The 26911-nt window shown below is 38.3% G+C and overlaps 1 protein-coding gene across 2 annotated transcripts in view; it reads right to left on the reverse strand.

Moving 5' to 3' along the window:
* The window catches only part of SYNPO2 (synaptopodin 2), a 79093-nt gene that overhangs the window by 43595 nt on the left and 8587 nt on the right, over positions 1–26911 (reverse strand). The gene's annotated exons all lie outside the window — the stretch shown is intronic.

The following is a 26911-nucleotide window of genomic DNA, read 5'->3' on the forward strand; positions in this document are numbered from 1 at the left end:
TGAGGGGAAATGCTAAATAGTTATTTTTCTGTTGAGTACTTTTGAGTATTGTCTAGTTGTATGTGACCATAAGTGTTTGCCATTCAAACTGAATATTTAAACATCATATATAAAGAACACCAGGCAAATGTGGGATGGTTTTTTTGCCTTTTACCCCACTATTCTTGATTTCTTGTGATGCAGAAAAAAATATGAGAAAAAATGTATGGAATTATCATAAAGCATGCATATAAAAATGTAACTGACACTGTTAAGATCATACTTTGATGAATTTAACTTCTATCTCTAGCTTTATAAAGTTCTGGATTTATATGGATGTTGATCACTACCAGAAGGCCCAAATCTCTCTTTGAAAAAGTTAGATTATGCATTTAAAGTAGGGTGCTGGAATTTGATCTGTTTTGATAGTTACTGATTTTTTTTGCTCCTGTAGCTTGGGTGCACACACACGTGCCGTGCACTTTGTACAATGCAATATAATGTAGCTTTACTTTAATGAGATGATAACAAAGACCTTCACTGTAACTGGATGTTATTTTAGTGGAAAGCTTTGCTACTTGTGCAAAGTTTAATTCTCCTTGTCAGGTGAAACTGCTGTTTTCTGATTACAGGTTTCACAAATTAGGTTGTGGGTACAGCTGAAGTTCATTGTTCCCTGATTGCTCTGTGCTTGTCTCAAGCAGTAGAGGGCAGTAAATCCACTTGTCAGGAAAATAAAAATGTCTGATCACAGAAAAATTATTACTCTCCTTCCTTATAATCCCACTTCCCACTCATTCCCTATCAGTATTCCCTACATGTATAGGTATCATGTTTTTGTCTTTTTTTTTACTTAATAGACCTAATACAGGAACAATTCTAAACTAGGATGATTTTGTAAGTAACTGTAACTTGCAGGCCAGAGTACTGTTTGCTACACTGCGTATCTTGTTGTCTTGATATATTGCAAAATGGAGCAGAGAAACAAGGACAAGGGAAAAAGAAAGGGAGATAAGGCCAAAATGAAGACTCAGGGAAAGGAGTACTACAAACACAAAAGATATTAGCTGCAGTTACAGTAGTGGGTGGCTTTTCTATAATTTTCCATGTCTGAATATTTTTTGACAAAGTGAAATATGAACACTAAGATCTATTCAATTAGGCTGAGGGTATTAACCCACAAACCATCAAAACCCAGTCAATCAAAAAACCCAGAAAGCTTGGGACTTTCCCTCATTAAAACTCTTTGCTCCCCAAAGCTACTGACTTCAAAGCTCAGTTTTGCAAAGAGGAGTAATTTGATGTGCAATATTCAAGCAGCTTTATTAAAAGACATAATTTCTGATGGAGGTAAGCACATTCATATTGCGCATTCAAAGTATTGCAAATACTTCAGTACCATTTTCACATTTCTTGATCTGTTTTTACAGTCTCTTCAGATTAACAGTAAGAATCACAAGTTTGATCTAGCTGAAATAGGGACATTTTACCCTTTTTTTTCTCCTAAGACCATTCTGATGGAGCATTTCTTGTGCTTCTCTGTCTTCTTACGTGTTATTTGATGTGAACATAGGAGGATTTTCACTAAATCTCTCTAGGCAGGAAAATATCCCCATGGGATTGAAAATTGGCTGTTATCATTAGTGACAGATCTCCTATGAGTTTGTGTATTTCCTTACACGAAGCATACCACACTTTATTGCCAGAAGATTCTATCTTTGATTAGAAAACTACTAATGTTGTACTCATAGACACCAGGGAAGGAATTTCCTTACAAGTCTTTGAAGGCATTTATCATTATTGTCTGACTTTGCAGGGTTAGATCCTTTGGAAAATGTTGGGGTTTTTTGTTTTTTTTTTAAAGTAACATTCTACATCCAAGCAGTGTTATATACTTAAAACAATAAAAGGATGCCCTTCTATTACTTCTTTTCATTAATCCCTCACCGAAGCAAGAGTATACACATATAATTGACTGATGAGAGCCCACGAGGTGTGATTGTTGGCATTGTAAAAGAGCCGCATTCAAAATGATCTGGCAAGACAAAAAGTGGATTCTTGTAATTCGTTAAGAGTAACACAAACTGTTTCACTTGGAAAATGGAATTTATAAACCAAGAAGTGTCTTGTGGACACCAGTTCAGCTACAGAGGTTCTGGGGGGTGCTTAGTGTGGTTCTAAACTAAATCAGGTAAGCCTGGGGCAGGAAGTAAGTGGTAGGGTTTTATGTTTTTATGTTGGGCTTTTTCCGTAGGAAAAGAGGGAAATGTGATCCTGGGCCATATTAATAGGATAGATCAATCTGCAGAACATGGCAGGTAATTATTCATCTTTACTTGGCACTGTGAGTACCCTGTCGAGTTCAGAAAGATGTGGGCAAATTGGAAAGAGTCCAAAGTAGATCGGTAACTATGCTCAAAGAGTTAGAAAGCATGACCTATGAGGAAGCTGGGGAGGAATTTACTGTATTCAGTCTTTCTCTTTTGGAAAAAAAACCCCACAAAAGCAAGTACTGTGATGGGAGGGAGGACTTAACCTCTTGACAGCAGGAAACTATTATAAAGAAGGCAGTAAAATTGTTGGTTCTTGTTTGTAGGCTTAAAACAGCAAGAAATCAACTTTGCAGTGAAGAAAATTTAAGCTTACATATTCAGTATTTCTGAGGACAAAGGAAGATTTTGCTAAGTTAGGAGTCCTGGAAACTCCTTCACTGAAGGATTTTAGAAGAGCTTAAGAAAATTTCTGACAGGAATTGCCTATGCTCGTTTAATCCTCTGGGCTAGAAGCTGGTTTCAGTGGTTCTTGAGTGAAGTTTTACTCGGGCCACAAGTCCTGATTTATGGTGACTGAGGTTTTGACAGAGTCCCATTGCAAGAGGTCATCAGTGTGGTTGGTAGATACGAGGTGGTTTCAGCTCCAACCAGTGGAGTAATAACCTCTCAAGGCTCAAGCAGCCCCACACATCTCCGCTCAATGCTAGCAACTGCCTAAATAATCTTATGGAAAAGGGAGAAAACCAGCCAGGAGCCTGGTCTACAGGACCTGACTGAATGCGTAGTTGCCACAGTAGCTGAAAAGGCCCATAACAAACATGTCTTGAATTGTGCCCTAAACAGCCTTGGTTCCTCTTATTTTTGAGAGAAAGAGTGCCTGCAACATGAATACTTGAAAATGCAGAGCCACTTTACCTCTCTGTCTGAAAAGAAATAGCATAATAGAAGAGAAATGCATTCCTTTCTGGAATAACAGCACAGAATTGAGACTCCATAAGGCCCAGGCTGATTACACAGGACAGCAGCTACAGAAGAGAGTGAATCTCTCCCATTCTTGTGGGGTCAATGCAGGAAGCTACAGTCGGTGCTAGAGAGGATTCTGCAATCGTCTTGAAAGGGTTACTCCACTTGTTGGTGACTCTAACAAGGTCTGGTTACAGAAAATAAGACTCCTATAGCTCCCAGTGCCTTTATCAGGCCTTTCATCTGGACTCATCTGGCAAAACAGATTTCAGATCACTTTTGCTATTGGGAGTGTAACTACCTTCCAAACTATGGCTAAGATGAGTTAAGTGTCTGGATGGTTCAATGAACAAGTGCTTCATTCCTTTCCAAGTTCATATCTAATATGGAGAATCTGGAATGACTTTGACGTCACCCTAATCCCCTGCAGATGCTTGCTCACCTTGCATTTGGAGAATACTTCATTATGAGTCATCTGTATTGAAGAGGCCCTACACGCTGAAATTTCAGCTCAAGACTGAAATATTGAGGCCAGAACAGGCACACACACACAAAAACTTCTGGGAAGTTTCTTCTTATTACTGTATTTATGCAGTGAGATGTAAGAAACGCCAACAATTCCTGGCATGGGTAATGTAAGGAAATTAGCTATTTGATTTAGCACTGCTGTCTATCCTCTCAAACAATTGCTGCATCTAGACTTGCTCTGAGCACGGTGTCACAACAGCTGTATTGGCTTCCTATTCAGACTGTCGAGTACCAAAATGGCAGGAGATTTTCTCAAAGACTAATGACTTGTAGAGAGTCATTGGATATGTATAAACTATAGCTTCAGCTCTGAGCAATAAATATGGGAATGTTATGTACTGCCCCTCAGGTATATACAAACACGTGTGGACCATGAAATGATAAATTCTTTCCCTGCAATTAATTATGGCCAATGTAGAGATTTATGCTTCATCCAGATCTGTTCTCCAGATTTTCCTTAAGGGAAAGGGAACAGGTTCAACGTATTTAGAAGAGGCATAGCATATAACAGCAAAATTTGCAACGTGCAAGATACATTCTTACAAGGCACCAGTCACTTGTCTTTTAACACTTGCTTGTAGTCCAGATGGGTATTTGTTGTTAAAATGTTTTCTCAAAATCTCTTGCAATAAAGTAAAAATCAATGTTATTTTGATGACTAGCTTACTTGGAGGAAGTTGGCTTAATTATGTCAGTTATCATTACAAAGACTGCAGCAGTTCCGAATATGATTCATAAAAACTGAAACTTCTTATACCTGAAGATACACCTTAAAAAATGTGGTGGAATGGAAATTCTGTTTTCTGTCCAATTCTGACAGTGGTTTAGTTTTCATTTTATATTTCCTTTCTCAGCAATTTCTTCTCTCCCTCTGGGCATTATAGTAGCTTTGCATTCAGCAATACCACCTTCAGAAGACCCTATTTAACCTATTCTTATTATTATTATTATTATCAGAGAATCCTCTTGCTTGATGATTATTCTGAATTATTCCTTGCTTTATGGTACATTACAAAAAGAGGGAATACCTGGAAGCATACTATGCTATATGGAGATGCATACGGTTCATCTGCTCAAGTTCGCATGCTGAGGAAGATGAGGAAATCATCAGCTAAGTTGAACACAGACACGCACACAAGGCACAGGAGCTCGCTATTTCTGGTACTGTTAGGGCCCTCAGACTTCTCTCCTCTATACCCCTGCTTCTCATTTTTCTGTAACTCAACTTTTCCATTCAAAGCACTAATAATTTTTAATTATAAATTATTTTGGTAATGTCAAAAGGAAATATGAGAAGTTCAAACCAGTTTTGACTACCCTGAAGTATTGTGCTTAGAAGAGTGAGAGTACTGCAGGTTGTGAAGTGAACAATTATTCCATTTTCTTCTGGAACAATATTTGTTCTCTGCACTTCATTCCTGTCTGTTTTCACACTCAAATGAAATGAAGTGAGAAACCTTAAACCCAGATATTAAGAAGTTTTCTTACAATTAATCACTCTGAATAAGAAGCATCTGGTTCTGAGTGTACTAAATTTATGGGAGAAATCATAAATGAGATGACATCTTACAGCAGGGCTTTATCTTAATATAAATAACTCTTGTATTTCTTTTGGAACTCTGCTGTCCCCAGTCAGATATGAGAACAAACAAGACATTAGTTTTATTTCCCAGTATAAAAGTCCCTTAAAGCAGTCTACTGGGAAAAGTGAGTCTGGAAACCACTGGCATTGTCTCAGCCTAAGCTATTGGGGTTGTAATGAATTAAAAAAGGACAAAAATCTAATTTTAGTAGTGTTTTAAGTAGACTTGGGAGAACTCAAAAAGAGGATTGAGATTGCTCGCTCTTAATAAAACTTTTAGCTGTGGTTTGATTTTTTTTCCTAAGAAGCAGCTTAGATGATATGAATATTGATTAGGGCATTGGTACACATCTCCCTGCAGATAAGGAGATGATCAGAGGGCATTACCTTTGTGTTACCCCTTTCTATCTCACAGTGCAGCCTGAGAGAGACGAGTTGCAAGGGCAGTTCCAGCAGGGAGCTTGGCAACCAGGATGATGACGACGATCCTACAGACAGTTTCCTTGCATGTTATGTGCTCCTCCACAGTAGATTGCACCCAACAAGTAAATGAGACCATCTACTCCATTCCCTCATAAAGGATGATATGCTGGATTTGACATGCAGCTGGAAAAAGCATTTGTTCTAGAGGCTGTCTGCAATGCAGAAACCCAAGAAAAGGCAAGGCAAAAGAAATTTCTTTCCATTTACCCTCTATGTAATGGCAACCATTGTAAACCAGCTGTAGAAAAATGTCCCCTTACTTAAATTTTGTTTGCCAGATCAAACATTTCTCTTACTTTCCACTTAACACATCTCTAGCTATACTTTGTTGAATCAGCAGTGTTTCCTTTGTTTAAAAGAAATTAGTCTGTCCCGTAACAAAACATTCCTCACTGTTTTTCCTTCTTCTGTTTAGCTGAAATGTGCAGGCTTGTTCTGCAAGCACAGACTCAGGGATTTCCATAAGTTAAAGGTCAGCCTGAAATCTCACAGCATACTTACTGTACAAAAGCCAAGCAGAGAAACGTTCAAAGAGTCTTTGGAGAGCATTATCCTAAAATATAAACTTAGAGTCACGGCAATCCCATGTGCCTCATGGTCTGTATCTTTTCTTTTTTTTTTACAAAGGATGTTATTAACATGAATTTCCTCATATCCTGAACTCTCAAAATAAAACATATTTAAGAGATCATTTTTACAATTATTCCTTTTTCCACAGACTGTGGCTATCACCTTTTAGGTGAACCTTTATTTACGGTTGTAAACAGCTTGGACTGTTGGTTTTGTTTAATGGCAAAGTGAGTTATTTTTTCTTGAGACTGTATCTTGCCCTCAAATGCCTTCTTTTGTGATGTGTTCTTAAGATAAATAGATATAACTATTGAACATTTAGTGTTCTATAATTACAGTGGATGGTCTTAGCAGTGCTGCCCATCCCATGTAATTCTCTTATCAGGGAAAACACTGGTATCTCCCTGGTCTCAAAGAGCTGATTTACCCTGATGATAAAGATATTTATTGATATTTTTGCCTGCTTATTGCAGCTTAAAGCTATCAGGGAGAGTTCCTTTATGAAGTACAGAAAAATATAAGTGCACGGACACCCACACACATTTTCAGATGACTAATGCTGTTGCTGAAAAGAAAATGCTTCCAACAAATATGCTTGTAGTTGGACCTGACTCAGTGCTGATTCTTCCAAAGCTGGCTAGAAAAATATATACTAATTCCAATCAAAATTGCTCATATTCTGCTGTGAGAGAGTGGGGCTTACTGTTTAGTATCCTTAACATTCTCCACAAAAAGATGAAAGTAATTGTGAAAACTGATAAAAGAAATGTGTTCTTTCAGTAAGAAAATTGTACTGAATGCATCTCAGTAGTTTGTGGACCAGGTTTAAGGAAATGGGAAATTGAACAGGGAAAGGAGATCCTCAGGAAACTGTTGCCTAAATATGTCACAAACAAATGGGATCCAGTTAGTTTGGAAGCCTGGTTCCTTGTGATGTACTGAAGCTAAATAGCAGGGGAATCCATAAATCATGTTAAAGAGTGAGGCAAGTTGGAAAAGTTTAAAGTCATTCTGTACAAAAGTCCTCATTAGCTCACTAGCTGTTTGGGGGGATTTTTTTCTTAATATTTTTTTCTCTCTAGATAAATCAGATATGAATAGACATACAATATGGGGGAGATCTTGCAATGGCTACAGTTGGAACAGAATCCACCCCTTATACAGCAGTTTCACATTCCATTTTAGAGACTATAAACTCTTCTTTCTAAGCTTTTGTGTTAGCTTTCATCCTGACAATTTTCTATGCTAAAACAACTGCAGTTAGCGTTACTTGCTGCATGCATTTTCCTCTGTAACTCTGCCCTTCTGGTGCTCCGCATTGGAAACATCCATGGTGCAAGATCCTCGGGAAGGATTGTCTGGATCTATATCCTCAGCAGTGCTTGACAGGTTGTGTGTGCAAGGAACTTCTGAGCTGCTCAAGCCGAGCCCTTGAGTTTCCATCATCACTGCCCTAAAAGATAAACTGATGATTGGCAACCAGACCATGCCAGCCCAGCTCTGGGCTGTAGCGCTTGTATAAATCCACAGGCAACTAAGGCTCAGCCAGACACCAGGCTGCCAGACCAGGCTTCATTCCAGCTCTCTTTGATGTAAAGGCACTGCCTGGACTCTGTAGAAAGTGATACTTGTATAAGATTGAGGCAATAATTTTTAGTGCTTTACATCTATATTACACTTTTAAAGTTTAACAAGACTCAGGCTTTTTATCTATTTTTTTTTCTCTGTGCAATACCATATTCACTCCTACCATTTTATCATTGTATGTTTTTACCTACACACTATGCTCTTCTGCTGCTAAAAATTCCTTCACTCAGCTCTATTCTCCTCTTTTCCTGTGTTTATCGTTTATGTAGATACATCCATTCCCAAGATATCTTGTTATCTCTTTGCATATACATGATATCTTCTTTTTTTAATTATTCAACCTATGTCTCCTAGAAACAAAAAAAAGAAAACAATCATGTCTACGTGTGTTCTAGAAGATGGGAGAAGATGAGTGCCAGGTCTCTGAGCACAGAATCTCCAGGCAGTTGGTTTATTCAGTTTGGACTATGTCTAAACAAAAAATTTTGCTGCCATAATTATTTTTCCACATCTACATTTCTAAATCATATTGATGGATACCTAAACCCATGGCAGCAGAAACACGGTATCTGCACCTGTCTGGCTCCGTGTTTTAGCTGCAGAAACCTACCTTTCCCATTGTTGTTGTCACTGGGACTCAGCATTTCCCCAAAGGTCTGTGTGAAGCTGCTGTGTAATTTCTATTCTGTCCTGCTCTTCAGTACAGACAGAGGTTTGACACTTGGTATTGCTTTAGCAGATTAAAGATAGAACTCAAGTTATGATTCTCTTGCAAAATGAAAAAAAAGATCCGTGTGTTTTAGCTGCTGAGAGGATTTTCTCTTTGGACCAGTACAGCAAACAGCACCACCATCAATTTGTGGAGTCTCATATGGGCATATGAAAACCTCCAGTTGTGTGGCAATAGAAACCTTATAAAGAATTTTTTACTTCTGCTGGCTCTATTTTATGTTTCGTTGCAGGACTGTGACTGTGTAACAGTTCTGTGTGCTGTGGTTCAGCCAGCTGTATCAGCATTAATCTGAGCCTAAGCAGATAGCTCTTGTGTAAATTAATGCTTGTATATTTACACAAATTATGTGCTTGAGCACTCTGCTGGGTGATGCCTATTGTTAGTACATGTCATGTGCCACTTCTGGCTGAGAGGGTAGATAGGAATCAGTGTTTATGAGTTATAGATTCGGTCCCAAAGGATCTGAAAAACACATCTTCCAAGATTTTTTGAGAAACCTTGTTCCTCATTACATTAGCACAGCATAATGCTCCAAGTTTTGTTAGTTGCTTATTTATGTCTCCAGATTACAAGCACAAATATTGTTGTCTGTACATTTTATAATTGCTCTATGTATAGCTTGTGCAAAGATGCTTGTTCTATAAGCATAACTGACCCTAATGTTTAAGAAATCAAATATTGTGATAAATTAGCTTTATTTTTTACAGATGTTGAAAAGAGGAAGGCAGCAATGACACTTGTCCTCCATTTAATTATAAACTCTTAAGTATGTGGTTTTTATAGCTTCACGTTTCAAAGTCACAAGCATGGCTGTGAAAACTTAAATTTTGTATTCTCTGGGTATCTCCATGTAAAAAGGCTAAACGCTTGGTAATTGAATTTAAATGAACTAATACAAATCTCCTTGCAAAATTCTATTAAAATTGCTCTGTTTCACTTGGTTCCTCATGGAAACTGAAGAAACAACAAAGCAATTTCATGCTTATTTGAAACTTAGCTAAGCTCCTCTGAGCTTACTTATTTGAAGATGTTTGCACTACTCTATGAAATGCAGTACTGAAGTCTATTACGGATATTTGGCATTCCTTCAGGTGGTCCCCACAGGAACATTTGCTTCCTACAGAAAGTGAAACCACAATTTAAAAAACAGTATTAAATTACTTTTCTGTTTTTAAAGTGATTTTAATTTTTTTTTAAATCTGGAATTTAATGTTAGGCAAGATTAGAAGCTCTGATGGAAAATTAGTAAGACTGAATTGCTTTCTGGGGCTCATAATGGGTTCCTGTCTCATAATTCAATGAACAGAAGTATTTCTGCAGCCAGAATTTGAACTATTAGAGGATCAACTGATTTTACACAAAGTATTGTAACTGTAGTGGCTGCTTTATGCTTAGGATTAATTATATGAGGAATTTGCCTTTAGCCTTGGGGATAATTAGTACTTCACAGCCTTGAGAAAACATCGACACACCTACAGACAGAAGGCAAATTAGAAAGTCTCTGTCTTGGTTGGTGTTTTATCAATTAAATCTTCTGTCTGCATTTCCTTCTTTAAAGAAAAGTTATACAACTTTTGCGAGGAGGTGCCTAAGATATTTCTGTGTCCGTGCTTAATATATTCAGAGCACAAGGTATTACTGTATGTGCTGTGATTTAGTCTACACTGGTTTAGAAGTGGCTTATTATTGCAACAGATACACTGTGAAAGTCAGAAAAGCACAAAACACTATACGGTGCTCTCAAAAAAAAAAGCAATCAGCATTAGTTTGCTAACCAGAAGCCAGAAACAACAACTAAATTTTAGAAATTAGATATTATCATATTGGAGGATCACTTACACAGTATTTCATATCTTTTATACTCATTCTGGATTATTCTTGAACATGTTGAACAGTGATGATGGAGTTGGGGATCTGTTGACACTTTAGAAATGCTTGATTTATTTATCTGTTAAAGTGCTAGGTGGCACCCTTTTTTTCCCCCAGGAAGAGGAAAGATGGATAAAAAGATGTTTATGTGGATATGAGCAGCAAAGCTGTCATTATTAATCAATTTCCAGAAGTGTCTGATTGGACTGAGGCATCTCCAGTGCAATTTCAAAAACTTTAATTGATATAAGGCCTGGAGGATCAGAGCAGCTGCTTTAGAAGGAAAGAAAAAGGTGTGGGTATTTAAATGGAAATCACAAAACTATGATCATTAAAGATCTTACCAGCTTTTCATAAACCCTCCGTGAAAGCCCTGAGAGAGAAAGACAGGGGCCAAACCAACAGGACTTCTTTGGACCTCTAAGCAAAAAGAAAACAGCAGTAGTGAAGGTAGTGATTGCTCACAGGGAAAGAGAATTCACAAAGGGTGGTCTTTGCTGGGTTTAGGTGCCCTGTGTCACTGTGATAATGTGAATATGGCCATAGTTTGGCTTATGTTGAAAAGCTCTGTATCATATTTGTTGATATTGTCTTAAAATGGGTGATAAAACCACAGCAGCTCCTCACATTAAATTCTTTAAGAGTTTTGGAGTTACTGGTGGTGGCGGTTGTGTGTTCCCTCCTTTTTTTCCCTTTTTTGAAATTTTCAATTCCCCAAAGAGCTCCGTGGTTTTTCTCTTGCATTCTATGTTCCTTTCTTTTCCTTCTCCTCTCCATTCTAGCCAGCTACTTTTGAGAGGGACAGGAGTAGCCACTGACTTGAAGTACATGATTTCATCTTCTTATAACCCTAGGGAAGATAATAGACAGTTTACTTCTGTAGAAGGAAAGAACAGGAAATCTTGTCTTATAGGAAAAGATGTTTTTGTCCGTGTATTTAAAATGGAAATTACTCTGCTCCTCATTCAGGAGGAATGCTTGTGATTGTAATAATTGTTTGGAGCTGGAACTGTGAGAGACAGACAAGGTTTAAGAAAATGTGACCAACATAAAGATGAGTTAGGGTAGTCTTAATACAGGCTTTTTGTGTGTTTGAGGAAAGCAGGCAATACACTAGTGCAGGGTTACAAAGATGAACTTGTTTCATGTGGTTTTAATCAAAGCCGGGATGCCTGGAATTAAGGGTCATCACCCTGCGAGGCACCTTGACAAGAACTGCTGTTTCAAATAAGGCCATTGCTGACATGAATGTGGACTGAAAGTTATTCTTTGTTAGAAACCAGGCATAACAACCAAACCAAACAAAACCAGAAAGAAAACCCACATATCAACAGGATATCTCAATTTGTGTTTTACAGTAATTTATAGACCAGAAAAGAAGGAATATTGTTTCATTGTCCAAGAAAAGGAGAAATTTAACTTGTTCAAGCACATCTAATATATGATACAGTAATGATTCTGAGCAGTTCTGAGGCCAAGCCATGCTTGAAAAAATTGGCCAGATTTGTTCTCTATTATATCCACTTCACCCTGCTCCCACAACTGGCTGCAGCATCCTCCTTGCCTCTGCTGGCTGCAGCCACAGCCCTGAGCTTGGGCTCATAAATCCGGTTCCATCTGAATGAACACATCCAAGCGGCTTCTGCGCCCCTCCTTGGTGCTCCCCAGTACTCCCAGTTGCCAGACTGGGATACAGGGGCAGATGAACCTACCTTACACTCAGCCTGACAGACTTCACACTGTGCCCGGCTCTTTAATATGCCAGAGCCCCTTTGCAGGGCCACAGCTCATCAGGTACCACACACTTCCTCTGGCAAGAGCTCATTTTAGGTGTCTCAGAGGTCATGATGTGTTGCTCTCTATGCACTCAAATGGGCACTAGGTAAAGATTAATCAAAGCTCCATCTTCAGCTGATGGTAAAAAAGCATATGTGAGTTCAGTGTGCCAGGAGTCTGCAGGATTTGGATCAGAAGTTAAAGCTACAGTTGTTTCTGTCAATGATGCCGGGTGGTAGCAGCATTAATTTTTTGAAAAAAGAGATGAAGGTAACATTAGAAACCCACAGCTCCATGGCTTTGGTCTAGATTTAGCATTTGATTTAATCTCGACACTAAAAAGAGTTGGACACAGCTTAATACAGTGCAGTTTTACCAGGTCATGGGTACCTGTTCCCATGTTGCCTAGCTATCTTGAGTACAAATAAACAAACCATTCAAGGTAGGCATAGCTCTGGATGGGGAGAAGGACTTAAATGTTGTTCTGGAAGACTTAAATAAGCAGATGAAAATAGGTTCTGACACATTTATCCTGGGCTTTTCTGGCACAGAACTAGCCTTGTTTTTTGGCCAAAAATCGTATCAAATTCATGTTAGGATTGAAAAAATTAACTCATCCAAGGAGAAAAAGCTCAAAGACAAGACTGCAATAACATATGACAGCCCTCTGTGTGATGTTGCACCAATGTCTACTGTGTCCAGTTACCTAGGAAAGAGGATTGTCAGATGGCTCTACGGGACCGGAGCCATCTCCCCCACAGTGGCCACGGGAGATCTAACACCACAGCTACCAGTAGGGCTTCATAAAGAAATTCCAATGTGCTTTACCCTTTGCATCCTTCAGAGATTCAAAAGCAAGTTTGAACAGAGAACTGGAAGCCTGAAGTTTCCAGGTACCTCTCTCCACACAAAAGATTTAATGATGAAGGACTATCAGAAAAAGGAGGAGGCAAAGCAATTATCCAGATGTGGCCAAAAGATAATTGCACATTTAGGCTCATTTGAATCTGAATCTCTAGTAATCTTAAATTGAAAATTTAGATGTATGTAATGCAAGGGACAGAGAAAGAAGAAGGAAAATAGCAAACACCTTCCCAGTGTTTCCACTTACTGCTTTCCACTTATTAAGTAAGGGAGCTATCATGCCCACTGTTGAGGAATGGGATAGTGTGGGCCTGACTTGTACTGAGTAGCATCACGTTCTTGATACAAGCCCATAAAACACTGCAGAGCACATCTGGACTCTCTTGCCTTCTGGATTTAGCTGTGCAGGAGGAACTGTTATTTTTTTCCCCCCCTGAATACAATTAAGTGTTTCCAAGCTTCATGCTTAGAACATTTATGTTGTATGAGAGTTTGATACGCTATCTTGAAATTAATGTACCTTACTATTTTGTGTACAAATATAGCAAATCAGCAATACTGGCAAATTCTGCCTGAAAGGTGCTATCAACAGACTTCTTCCTTTAGGAGCCTAACAGATCCTTTGCAATCCTCCTTATGGACAAGCAGTGAAGCAGCACCTGTGTCTGTGTTCTCCTACTGCACTTGGAGGTTAGCTTATTGTCCTTTTGGATCAGCTTGCAGTTATAGAACCCAAACAAAGAAATCTAGACAAAAAAACTTCCTAAATAGGACATAGATGGTTACATGGCCTAATGCTCTAAAATTCAGCATGCAGTAGATTGCCAGAACGTGGATATATTTTTGTATTTCCTCCTGCTTGCCAAGCCCAGTTAAATACTGAAGCATACTGTAATTGGATGTTGCTATTTGCAAGCATCTATAGGTGATTTTTCCTGGGAATTGGTAAATTCTGTATTTCATATCAACCCTTTCAAAGATGTGTTTGGCTGATGGTTGGTTGAATGCATAATATGTAAGCTATTCAATTTTTCATTTGTATACTGTTCTGTTTTGTGATACTTTATCTATTCAGCCATAAAAGTTCTTACATGACTGTCCCTGATGCTGTTTTCATTTGGGGTTTATTTTTGGTGTGAGGAGCAGAAGTATTATTAGGATTTTTCTAGAAGAGCCTTAACTTTATTGAAAGACAAAAAACCCCAAATAAATTTGGCATATCTTCAAAGCTCTCTCAGCTGTACAGATGTGTTCTTGTTCTACAGTCCAAACAGTTTTCTTAGACCCCCCACCCGCTGGCTGAAGTAAATTTGCTCAGCTGCATAAATGAAAAAGAATGTCATACTGAGTACGTTTGGAGGCTTGTGAACCAAGTTTAATCTACTGTCATCAACATTTACATCTTCTTGTGCACAGTGTTTGTAGTGAAGCAGTTAATGCATTTAAGTTACTGTTCTTTCCTGTTTGATAACCCTCACAATCCCAGACTGAACTGTTGTATTCATCATGTACCAGGGCTTCCCGGTACCTTCACCTGGAGTCGTTTCTTTCAAACATGCCTGTTGAGTTCCTTTCCTTAAAACACCTGACAGATGAAGGAATGGGAAATGTCAGGAAAGATGTGTAAATGCCATTAAACAGGGGGAAGCACAGTGGAGCTGTTTCCCCTGGTAGAAATGACCAAAAAGATGACCCTAACACCCCAGCTGATGTTAGAGTTGATGTAGTTGATCTATGTGGAAGGATATAGAGGGAAAGGACCAGAAAACCAAGGGGAGAGTAGAAGAAAATAGGGTCCAGTTTAGGAGTTAGGTTAGACTAAGCAATGCAAGGTGTTTGAAGACACCTTTTTAAATGAAGGTAATTTAGAAGTAGATAATTCAAGGGGGGAAATTGTGTGCTCATGTCTCTGTGCAAAAGGAAATCAGAGGAGCACACTATGGGTGTTAGAACCTGCGGACGGATGAGGGACAGCAAGACATTAGATGAGGCTCTGACTGCAAAATGTGTTCAGAACTGATCCACTTAACAACTCAGATGTGATAAAAGGCAGGTTTGCAGGTAAGAGCAGTAGTTGGAAACCCAAGTCATAACTATTTCCAGAAAAAACTGTATCTGACTCAAATTTAGGCACTGGCCTGTAAAGTGGGACTATTCTGTGTGGATTCATAACTCGTCCCAGCCCCTCATCAGCTCTTTGTAACTACTGCAATAATTACTGGAACCAGCTCTTCCAATGGAGCCATTCAGCATCGTTGCATTGCCATTAATCAGCTCTGATCACATCAGTGTGAAAACCAAACATGTTTCTAAAATGAGTTTGCTGGAGCAGTTTTGGGCCCAAGCTAAAAATTTGGTCTTGGCATTCAAATGCCTCAAAATATATAAGCACAAAATATTACAGACTTCTCACCCACATTGCAGGAGTTTAAAATGGGTCAAGATAGGAAGTGTGAATAATATTTTTTGAATTTTTGGTTTGTACTGCATCTTTAGCTCTTTTAGAGTACACTTTGGTTAATAGAACCTGCTGTCGCTCTTGTTCTGTGCATCAGGCTATTTTCTTTCAGAAGTAATTATTGCAGCTATACAACAGGCTTTGAAACTCGCTGTGCTTTTTCTTGCAGTTTTGATTTTAGATATTCTAAGGAGCATGCTAAAAATGTTGTTTTACAGCTGTGGCCATATCTTGCATGTGTACTGTCAAAAATGGACTAGATTGACATTTAGCAGTTTAGCTCCTGGCAAGAGTTGGCTATTTGTCAGCACCACTGGTCCATAACCAAAAAAGGTATTACTTGGAGAAAAAAAAAAAAATCTTTTAAACAATTTAGGTTTCTGCTTCTGAGTGCAAAAAAGCAGGAAAAAGATATTTTATATTGTGAGCGTGGAGATTTTCCTCCAGCAAAAGTATTCATTAAGTTTTCTCCCATAGGGGTTGGTTTAAATTTAGGCTTTCAAAATACACCAAGTTGGAGTTCTGGTGGTGCTGTGTGTAAATTTGTGGTGCCACGAGCTGAGGCTGCCAACTAATGAATAGGAGAACTCAGAAACCAAGAGAGTGGAGCACTAAGGGGAGGCAGGAAAGGGACTCGGGGAAAGGACTTAACTTTCAAATTGTATGCTTGACCTCTGTCAGTCATTTGCTTTGCAGTAGGAAAAATATAAACTAAACCACTGGCCTCTCGCAAGCTTTGAGAACCCTGCTTTGGAGAAACTTGTCATTTTGAACCTTTGAAGGAAATGGGAGCTCAACTGCAAATTCCAGAGCTGTTTGAGGTAACAGTTTTATGGACTATCACTAGACTTTCTTTGGGGTTATCATATACAAAATGTATGCTGCTTCCTGCCCTATTATTTTTGATAGGCTTGTTTCCTTTATTTCTGGTTGTTAACTTGTGTTTATCTTCATTATTCTTTTCCTCTTTTTGGCAGGAAATGATAATTCCAGAATACCACCTAAACACCAAGGTACTTCTTTATTCAACACTAGTAAGTACGTCTGTTGTCTCTGCTGGACATTGTACTATTCCCTTGAATATATGACCTAGCAATCTCTTTCAGTGTGTGCTCTTCTCATAGCTATTGCCGTGTATTACTATGTTTTTTTCACCGTGATTTTTCACTTAGACATAACTATCTGCAAAAGCTACTATCAAGGAAGTCTAAGCAGTAGGGAAATGCACTCCTATATTGCTCAAAGGACCCACTTGTCTCAATTGCAAGCAGTACTTTCTCACACCCAGCTCTTCCTAAATCTCTGGCTTTAGTATAAAGTGTAATGGCTGTTACAAATTAAAATTAGGTGTTTGCTTGCTGATGAATACCTTTACCAATGCCAAACAAATTAAATCTACAGTCCAGGAAATACTCAGGAAGCTTCCTTTTAAATCAAGAAAATCTCTCTCATTAAATCAATTAGGTAGCACTTAGAGGAAAATTGATCCAGGATATCTGAAGGCATTAGAAAAGTGTTGTGTTATTTCTACTCGATTAGGGTTATATCCTGGCCAGTGGTTTGATCAGGATATTTGAAAAATCTGGAGTCATTCTACCAGAGGAACCATTGCCCTCTCTGCGGGTGTTCAGCAGAAGTCCTCAGCAGAGGAAGAAAGGAAGGGTTTGCTCACAGTCCTGTTCTCTCATGCCATTACTTCTGGTTCCCTTTGATCCACAATCCAAGGCAGCAGCTGCTCCGTCTCTGTGGGGAAAAGAGCCTTGCTGCATCTCTGCCTGCTGTGGATCCTGAAAAATGACCAATGTCAGAGGGGCCAAGGTGGGTCTCTGCCACGTGTGCAACCCTAAACACAATCATGTCCTCAGCACATTTGCAACTGTGCAATGCAGTGGCTCATGTTAGAAAGCATTAATAGCTCACTATGGTATAAAGAAATCTGTAAAGGCTCCAATTTCTGTCGTTATAACCCTTTCTGATTTAGGGAAACTGTTTATTTTAATAGTTCACTTAGTTCTACTGATGCACTCTAATTGAATTCAGCTGAATTGTTTCCCTGTCTGCTGCCAGCCTTCTCCCTCCTGCAGCTCCCTGGCAACCAGGTCCAGGGTAGGCCTTTAAAAGATTCTCTTTTGCAGTCTGTTGAAATGTCACTCCCCTCACTATCAGGCAGAGCACTCTCCAGACTATTGTCAAGGAGGAGCCTCCTATCGCAGCTGGCCTCCAATTCCCAGCAGCAGGACCCTTGATCACCCCTCCCAAACAGCAACCTTGTAGGTCCCTGCAATGAGCAGCACTTTGGGACAGCAGCATCAGCAACAACGGTTTCACCCACACTTTTTTTTTTTTTTTAATGCGAGGTCTACAAAATATATTTTTTTTAAAATCCATTAAAATACCCAAATTCTATATTTTGTCTATCCATGGTCTACTGCAGTGGTAAATTATGGCTGTGCCTGTAGATCTCTCATCATCAAAGGTACCTCATAAAGCATCAGCAGTGCATGTCTGAGCTCTACTGTAAAGCCTGGGCTAGACTGTAAAGCATAGCGTCATCATTCCTTCCAGAAAACTGAGTGCTTGTGACACATCCATGAACCTTGTTTGGCCAGGACATTCCCAAATGGTCCAACACAAGCAAGTTGGAAGTGGGGTGGAGAGGTCCTGGAAGCATTTTTCTTTTAAAACTTAGCTTTGAAGACTACAGGACATTCTAGATATATTCAGAAGAAGATTCAAATGGAGTTAGCCTCATGGAAATTTGAAATGTTCAGCATTTTCCCGTAAAATTCCTAGGAATGGGAGTTCAGATGCATCAACAGTATTGCCAAAATACAGTTGTGTTTTTGCTTTCCAAATGTGAAACTCCTATTGAAATCACTTGGTCACTTTCTATTAACTTCAGCCTCAGTTGGAGCAATCTTAGGAGAAACATTCAGGGAAAAGTTTCATAGTACTTCAAGCATGAGAAAATAATAAAAAAAAATGCTACTAGCACTTTGGGAAACTTTATATAAATGGCCAACATTGGACATGAACTTTCAAACCCAAAACCATGTAATAGTCTGAAATTTAAGGGAATGTGCCTTGACTACGAGGGACAAATGCGGCAAATTTCTTTACAGTATACGTACACTAAGGAGAAAGAAAATAAAAATCTTATAAAATTCTCTTGCTAGATTAGCAATATGCAAATAGCTAGTGCTGAACTTGAAAAAAATTTGCGTTTTTCCATGATTTGCATGGAACACTTGCTAAACAGTCAGCATCCCTCCCCCAGCTACCACATCAGCTAGCCTGCACTTTTTCAGTGCATATTCCTAAAATGAACAAATCACAAACCCTGTTAAAACTTTGCTTTATGAGACATAACCCCAATTTTTCCCCCTGAAGGACAGGATACTTGAGTGCTGCAGCACAAAGAGAAGCAGGACTTTAAGTGGCATGCTGAAGACACAGTTTCATTTATAAAACTGTAAAAACTAAGATGAGGGCTGTGAGGAAAGGATGCTGAATCATAAATAGTAACAGAAGTTCTTCTGTCCTAACTTTACTATTGTATCCTTTATGACATTGCAGGGAAAACAATGCAGGGAGTAATACAATAATGTTTACTTGTAGCATTGGCAGTCTCTACTGTGCACAGTATTAATGTTGTTTTATTGAAATAATTTTGTAATTTTTAACAGTTTGACTGACAGTGTTGGGGTTTGGGGGAATTTCCCAGTAGCTGAAGTACGTGGGCTGCAGTAGTAAAGTCCCATTATCTGTGCACAGCTCAGGAAGGCATCGTTCCCAAGCTCGATGTCGGGCTTTGGCAGTGAGTGATCTGTCCTGGTGCATGCAGGAGCTCAATGTCAGGCTAGGCCAGATCAGAATAAAGTAAATTAGAATTTCCTTAAGAAAGGGGATTTCTGTCTTATCTATAGAACTGAAACTAGGGGAAAATGTTTTAGTATTTCCTGACCTTTTCCCCCTTCCCTTCAAAACACTACAGTATTAGGTTGACTTACAGCATTCTGAAAAACTTAATATTTTGCTCTTTAAAACTATCCTTATCATGCCCGAAACAGAAGATAACTTGGTTTGGTTTTATTAAAATCCCTTCTGAACTTTTTACACTGTAGCTATTCTTCCCAAATGAGTCATACAATAACCATTCCCAGTTTGTAGTCAGTTCTCCAAAGAAGCAGAAGAAAAAAGAAACAACTTCCTTTTAAGGGAATGAGACCTGTTTGTAAAGATAAACCTCTTTCTATTTCTATTTGAAGACATTCTCCATAACCCAAGAATTGATAGCTATAAAAACACTACCTACTTTATTTGGACTACAAAAACAGTCCTAGCTATAGAACATTGTTTAATGTTAGCCTAAAGCATCTGTATATACACTCACATGTAGGGGCATTGTTGAAACAACACATGCAACATGTCAAAGGAGCAGCAAGTTTACCAGAAATCTGTAAGAAACAGCTTGAAAACTGTTTGATTTCCTTTTATTTAATAGTTTTAAATAAATTAGTTTAAACAAATGAGTTTTTAATATTTATGTGAAGTGAAAACAGTTCAGGAGTATGTAATTGTATAAGTAAGCTAACAGCAATTTCTATTAAAGTGCTCTGCAATTCCCAAAAGGAATGCTTGAATGCTAGAGAATTCACATGCTCTTAGGATATGGGAAAATATCTACGTGCCATAATTCGCTGTGACAATCTCTGTAACCTCTGTAACCTCTGAAAGCCGCTGTTTTTTTAAAAGCAGTTTTGTTGTACTACTCAGTTTCTGTCTGTAGAAGCTGTAACAGGTATTTAAGTGTCCTCACTGGGCATTTTGTTCTCAGACTGTGGGCCTGCCAAGCTTATTCCATTAGCCCTGCAACCAGCAAATACCAGTTTATCTAGTACCACATGAAAAAAGATTGAAACATTGAAAAACTTGGGATTACTTGGGGTGTTTTCCCCCTTGGGGGTGGGATCACTTTGCAATCCAGGATATCCAGAAATGGACTTGAATTTTAATGAAAGCTGAAACTCTAGTAAGAACCAGATTCCAGTAGCTGGTACCGTAAGGAAAGTCGCATTTGTCATGAGACTCACAATAGGTTTTTTGAAGTTGGGCAGATAGTCACAGTTATTTTACAGGGATTCTTTAAGATATCTGGCTATAGGTACATTCTTTTCAAGATATTAATTTTTAAAGTGTAAAATGTGTGATTGCATGCAAATTAAAATATCACTGGATCTGTTACCTATATAGGAAGGTAAGAATAGAGTTATAAATTAGTTAAAGGCTGAAGAGGAAAAAACCCTGATATTAATTCAGACACTTAAGCAGAGATGAATTGTTTAAGTTGTATTGCCATCCATTTAGCTCTGAACCCCTGACACTATAGTTTATTAGAGAGGTGGAGACAACAGAATCCTTTGTAACAGGTATTTATATTACCAGAGGAGCTACAGCAGACTTTTTCTGTGTTGTTAAATTAATCAAAAGCAGCAGGGGAGCGTCCTTGAATTACAATGGTTGCATTATTCAGAAACTGTAAAGATTGAATTTTTAAGGAAATCCAAAAGGCATGGAGCCTGGGAAGGAGCCAATTGGTTTTTATTTTAATGCTGCCGTTTTTGACAATTCTTAATATAAGAAGTTGGAGTATTGTTTCAAGCAGATCTTTGGCATACACTTTCTATGATTTTATTTAATTTTCTTCCTCTGAATTATTATTTTTATGTACTAACACAAACATAATATGGCATCTCTCACCCCAAGTAGATCCTGAAGTACTTTCATGATCTTTTCCCAAGATCTGTGCCAGCTTTAAGACATCTGCTAAGTCAAGGATGCAGTTCCATACACAGAAGGCTGCAGCCCACACATTCATGAAAAGCATCAATCCTATAGCAAGAGCAGCCCTGTGTATTCCTTCTGGGAGCTAAAGTAACATTTTCCTAACAAACCTTTCACAGAGGAAAGGGATGCAGGGTAACTGATGCCATTAGATCATAGGCATGAGTTGGAAGTTTAGTTTAAAATATTTTTTAGAAGTGAAATTCCTGCAGAGGGTCAGAACCCCCAAGTGCACATTTCTTGCCAGGATCACTGAGGGACGGACTCTGCAGGGAATGGCCACGTGCTGAATACACAGCGTTGACTTTCTGCAACATTGGTTCTGTCAAGGAGGAAGGGCCTTGGAAAATATCACCATTTGAAGTGGTATTATTTATGTTGAGGCACAGCTTTTATTTTTAGCATGGATGTAATTTTTATAAATCCATACTGCTAAATATGACAGATAAATATCACTGATGTTGCTGATTCCCTCAGATGAGTGGGGATGAAGCCTAGGACAAAATTCCTACTTGCTTAATCAGTTTAAATTAAATCCTGGTTTCTTCCAAGACTATAAATAACAGAAATAAGGATTAAGAAAGATAACAGAAAAATACTATGAGACTAAGATAAAAAATATTTTCAAATCTTAGTAGATGTTAGAAAATAATGTTTTAAAGAATTTCCTAAAAATAACAACAAAGGAAACAAGCACATGCAAATGAACAAGATAATCTCAACTGTATCAAGCATCTGGAAAATATAAGTGCACATGAAAGAGCTTCTCATTTTAAGGATTTAATTTAATCACTCATAATGCTCAAGAAAATTAATATGTGGCTATAAAATACCTGCTTGCCATCAGATTTCACCCCAACATGGTCATAGAAAGATTTCAGATAGCCCTAGTTGTTTTACTCTAGGATAGCAGCATTCCTTTTCTTTTTGTGTGGCTACTGTTGCTCCAACTTTGCTCCAAGATATCCTGCATATTTTTCAACTATTAAATGATGCATCCGACTTGGCTGCATTGTTGTGGAACCTCCAAGTAACCTTGGAAAGTATAAATCCTAAAATGTGCCAGATCCTCATAATTTTATTTTTAGAGTGAACACTGCATAGGAAGGCAAGAAACAACTGGATCTTGTACCAAGAGGCACCTTTTGTAAGTACTTCTGAAAGGAAGAATGTGGCAGCTAAAAACCCAAAATCCTCCATGTAGCATTTCCCTATGGAAAGTGCATCAACTCCCAACAAAGGTCAAATACCAACTTTAAAACAGGAGACAAAAGCAGAAGAGGAAATGGACATCACTGCCTTCTCCTCTCATATGCACTGTGCTGCTTTCAGAGTTTATTTGTGAAAGTAAAAGCAGGCTGAAGAAACATCTGGCAATATGACAGCATGGCATTCATGGGTGATTTTTCAAAAGAGTGTCAGAAAGGCCCTGGTAATGTCAAAGTCAGCCCTGATCTGCAGCATTTTTCCAAATGCCAAGCACCAAACAAAGGGAGTAGAGGCCAGGAGGAGCTTGTGAAGGCACAGGTAAAAAGTGAGAAGACACATTTGTGATTTGGTTCCATAATTTTGTATTTGTTTCCTGAGCAAGTGCTTCCCTACAATTCAAATTACTATATACATTAATAATTGATGGGTTGTGTAGCTCCTTATCTCATAGCACTGATTTTAGCTGTTTAAGAAACCCTTATAGTCAAACAGAGTTTTCAGCGCACTGGTGATGTAAGGAGTCATTTAAAAAATGACTGAAGATCAGGAGTGACATTTTAAGCAACAGAATAGGAATGTAAACATGTACAGTACTCTTTTTCACCTGAAAGAATATACACTGACTCAGATTGCCTCAGAAGACTTTGCTGACACCTCTTACTAATATAATTTTGAGGGAAAGTTCTTATTATATGAACTGCTAGTATCTCCTCAAGTTTCTCTGGGAAGCACACTTTTTAAGGATTATGTAGTCTTTAAAAAGGTGTCACAGGTCAGCACCTCCATAAATTAAATTCAGTGTTAGAATCAGTGTCAAGTTTCCTTTACTCTTTATTATTTTGCCCTGAAACTTACCTTTTTCTTATTAACTTTTACAATTAATTCAAAAAACACAGCGAAAGCAGTTTAATGTCACTGCGTCAGAGAGTATTGTACCTTCTTTTAGCATGGAAGAAACGAGTCAAAACCAGCCAAGTGCAGCTGTGTCAGGATCTCTATTTGAGATACTGGTTTAGGGTGTGACTGTGTTAAAATGATGGACAAACTAGAGGTACACCAGTCCTGTGTGAGCCAAGTCAAATGGCCAAAAGGAAACCCAAGCACATGAAAATATCACCTGGCCTGAGAGCATCTTGCAAATGTAAAACTGAAGAAATCCACAAAAGTCCCAAGAAAACTTTTAAATGAAACTAAACCCACTTGGCCCAAGTGTAATTTTTGCTTTAAGTGTCATACAGATATAACATGAGGTTATGTGAATCCCCATAGGTGAACACAACTTTCTGTATTACTACAGACCTCTAAAATCAGAGAGGACTTCCTAACATATCATTTCTTCTCAAAATTGTCTGATGGAAAGCTATTGGAAGAAGCTTTTTAGTTGGATATCAGAAAAGAGAGGCACTGCATGGGGCTGAGGCAGTAGATAACTCCTACAGCTGTCAATCACTGTGTCTGCATCCGGCACATTTGATCCAGTCACTGAAATAAATCGTGTTCCTTGCTCTTGATGGAACACACTTGCATACAAACATGGAACAATGAGTATTTTCCAATCTTTAAAAAAGTATTTGGGTCTAGCGCAGAAAAAGGTTTTGGGGAAAGATTTGGTTTACCCCTTATTTTTGGTGAGCTCGATTGCCATGCCGTTGCCTGTGGCAACACCCGAAACACCCGAGAAGAAAGCATTTTCCATAAGAGGAAGGCTTCCTTCCCAGCCTTTTCAGTTTCAGCTGATAATGCTAAAACATTATCCTGTTTCTGCCTGTCTATTTTTATCCCAGGGCCCAGCAGCTGATGAACCATGCCAGGGTTTAATTCTTCAGTGCTGGATGATTCAGGAATCCAGAGGCCTGAATTCAAGTCTGATTTTAACAGGTCAGTGCATCTTTAGTTTTTGCCTGAGTCAATTAGCAGCCAATATCAATTTGTGCTAATTCCCAATCTCTGCAACTTTTCCAGGCCTCTTATGCAAATCAGGCCTGGAAGCAAACAAGCAGTGAGTGACCCAGAAGGCTGGTGGGGCTGGGCACTATTGTTCTCAGGCCATGCATTTCAGTGCTCTGTTTGTTCATAGTGTAACTCTAAAAAAATGACAGGCCACAGCCGTAACTACCTCCTCAGGCTTAATTATTGTAGCCTTTGTACTGTTCTTGCCAGTGTAGAAAAAGAGGCATTCATGGGCCTCTCACTACATTTAGATTCATTGCATTGTTTCTTACTGTTCCTGTAAATATAGAGGAAGAAGACTGAATCTAGAATGATAAGAGGATTTAAAGTCAAACCCTTTCCATAGTCACAAATTGTGCCATGAAATACTTTGGTAACATTATCCTGGGGATCTGGAAAATGACTTAAGAATGTAGCACATTTAGGAGCTGCATCAGGGTCCTTCAAATGAAGATTCAATCATGAAAAATTTAGTTAGATCACACCTGTACTGATCTGTTAATTTAAAACTATTTGAGTGAAAATGGGCTTAAGCCGCAAAACTCAGGTAGATTTCCAACACCATAGGTGGTGAATGATGCAGTGTTGGATTCGGTGTGCTTCATGGGAGTCCATTCTTCATCAAATTAGTAAAATGAAGATCTAATGTTACAGACTGAAGTAATGACTAAAAGTGAGGGCAGAGAAAGGATAATGAGGAATTTATTAGAAACACTATTTTAATATAGTTCAAATTTTGATTTAAATTGGATACAAGCCCTGGGAGAGTTCTTACACCTCCAGGGCTCCCAGCCCTGTCTGCTCAGGCTGTCATATTGGGCTGGAAGAAAGCAAGGTTTGAGATAATATTTTTTATACTCTTTTTAATTATTATTTCACTGCATGTAATCAATAGTTGTGTGTAATATTACTATTTAATGTTCATAATATGGTGTCAAATAGGTGCAGAAATATTTTTGTTTTCTCTTTAAAGGGTTACAACTGCCTCTTTCTTCTAAAGTACCACTGAAATATTTTTTAGTCAGGTTTTTTCTAAGATCAAAATTTGTCCTAACTATAGCGTTATGAAACCACAAGTCAAATCCTAGTACAAATTTATGGAGCCCTCCTTAAGGGGATTACATTCTATTTGTGTGCAGGGAATAGTAAGTAGAAGTGAAAGAACGATTTGGAATTACTAATTTGATGTTATGATTTTGATTAATTGATATTCTGTGATTCTTGACTTGGTTTATATACAAGTTTTCCTGAGGGCATTAATTCTACACTTTAAAATTATGTGGTCTGAGGGGAGCTGAGCTGAACGATACTTTCAGCTTCAGCAAGAAAACATTAAGCCTTTGAACTAAAATTTCTCCAAGGCAGAACTGTCTTTACGTTCACTCACCTGTGATTTTGGGGACTGTGAAGAGCACCATCTAGTGATAATCAATAATGTCAGTATTGTGAAAGGGTGATTATTTAGACTGGACATAAAGGCACACCACTAACTCATTTGCCAAAGGGACTGGGAGGCTCCACAGGAAAGAGTGTCCTAGTTGTGATTTTCAAATGTCAAGTACCTTCCTTCAGATGCCCCCAAAAATGCACAATGCATCCAAAGATGGACTTTGACTAACAGTATGGATACCATGAGATAACAACTTTAATACTAAAATTCTGTTTCAAAAGCTAATGATGTAATCTTACTGTGTATTCTATAATGCAACTCTCCACTTTCGTGAATGGCTTATTTTATACAGATCAGCATAATATACTTATTCCACTGATGGAAAATTTAGGTGAAACACTTCTAATTTCCTGGGTATCCCTTTTTTTTTTTTTTTTTTTGGAAAGCCAACCATTCTGAAACTTTGGTCTTTTTTTCTATGAAGGATGTCTAACAGCTGCTCCTTCATAAGGATCTTAGGCATTAAATAGTATCACATGTCGGAATTTGCTTAAAACATCCATGCTTAATGATAGTTTTTCCTAATTTTAAGGATTTTGCAAGTGAGTCTTACACTATCCAACCTGCAAGTATTATTTCAGCATGAAGAAAGCTCATTATGAATATATGATAATATAGAAAGCTATTTATCCCTTTCAGATTACTTCCATATGCATCCTCTGTAATTAAATCAGTGCCTTATGGCAGCTGGCCTTTGAAGTGATCTCTGCAAAATAGGAAAATGTAATTTGTGGAACAAAATGCTGATCACTCTATTCCAGCCACATCTGTTAAGCTCTAGTAGTTCAGAGAT

Source organism: Corvus kubaryi, unplaced genomic scaffold (assembly GCF_017639235.1).
Source record: "Corvus kubaryi isolate FWS band 111438036 unplaced genomic scaffold, C.kubaryi_AGA036_p1.0 67, whole genome shotgun sequence".
NCBI classification, from domain to species: domain Eukaryota; kingdom Metazoa; phylum Chordata; class Aves; order Passeriformes; family Corvidae; genus Corvus; species Corvus kubaryi.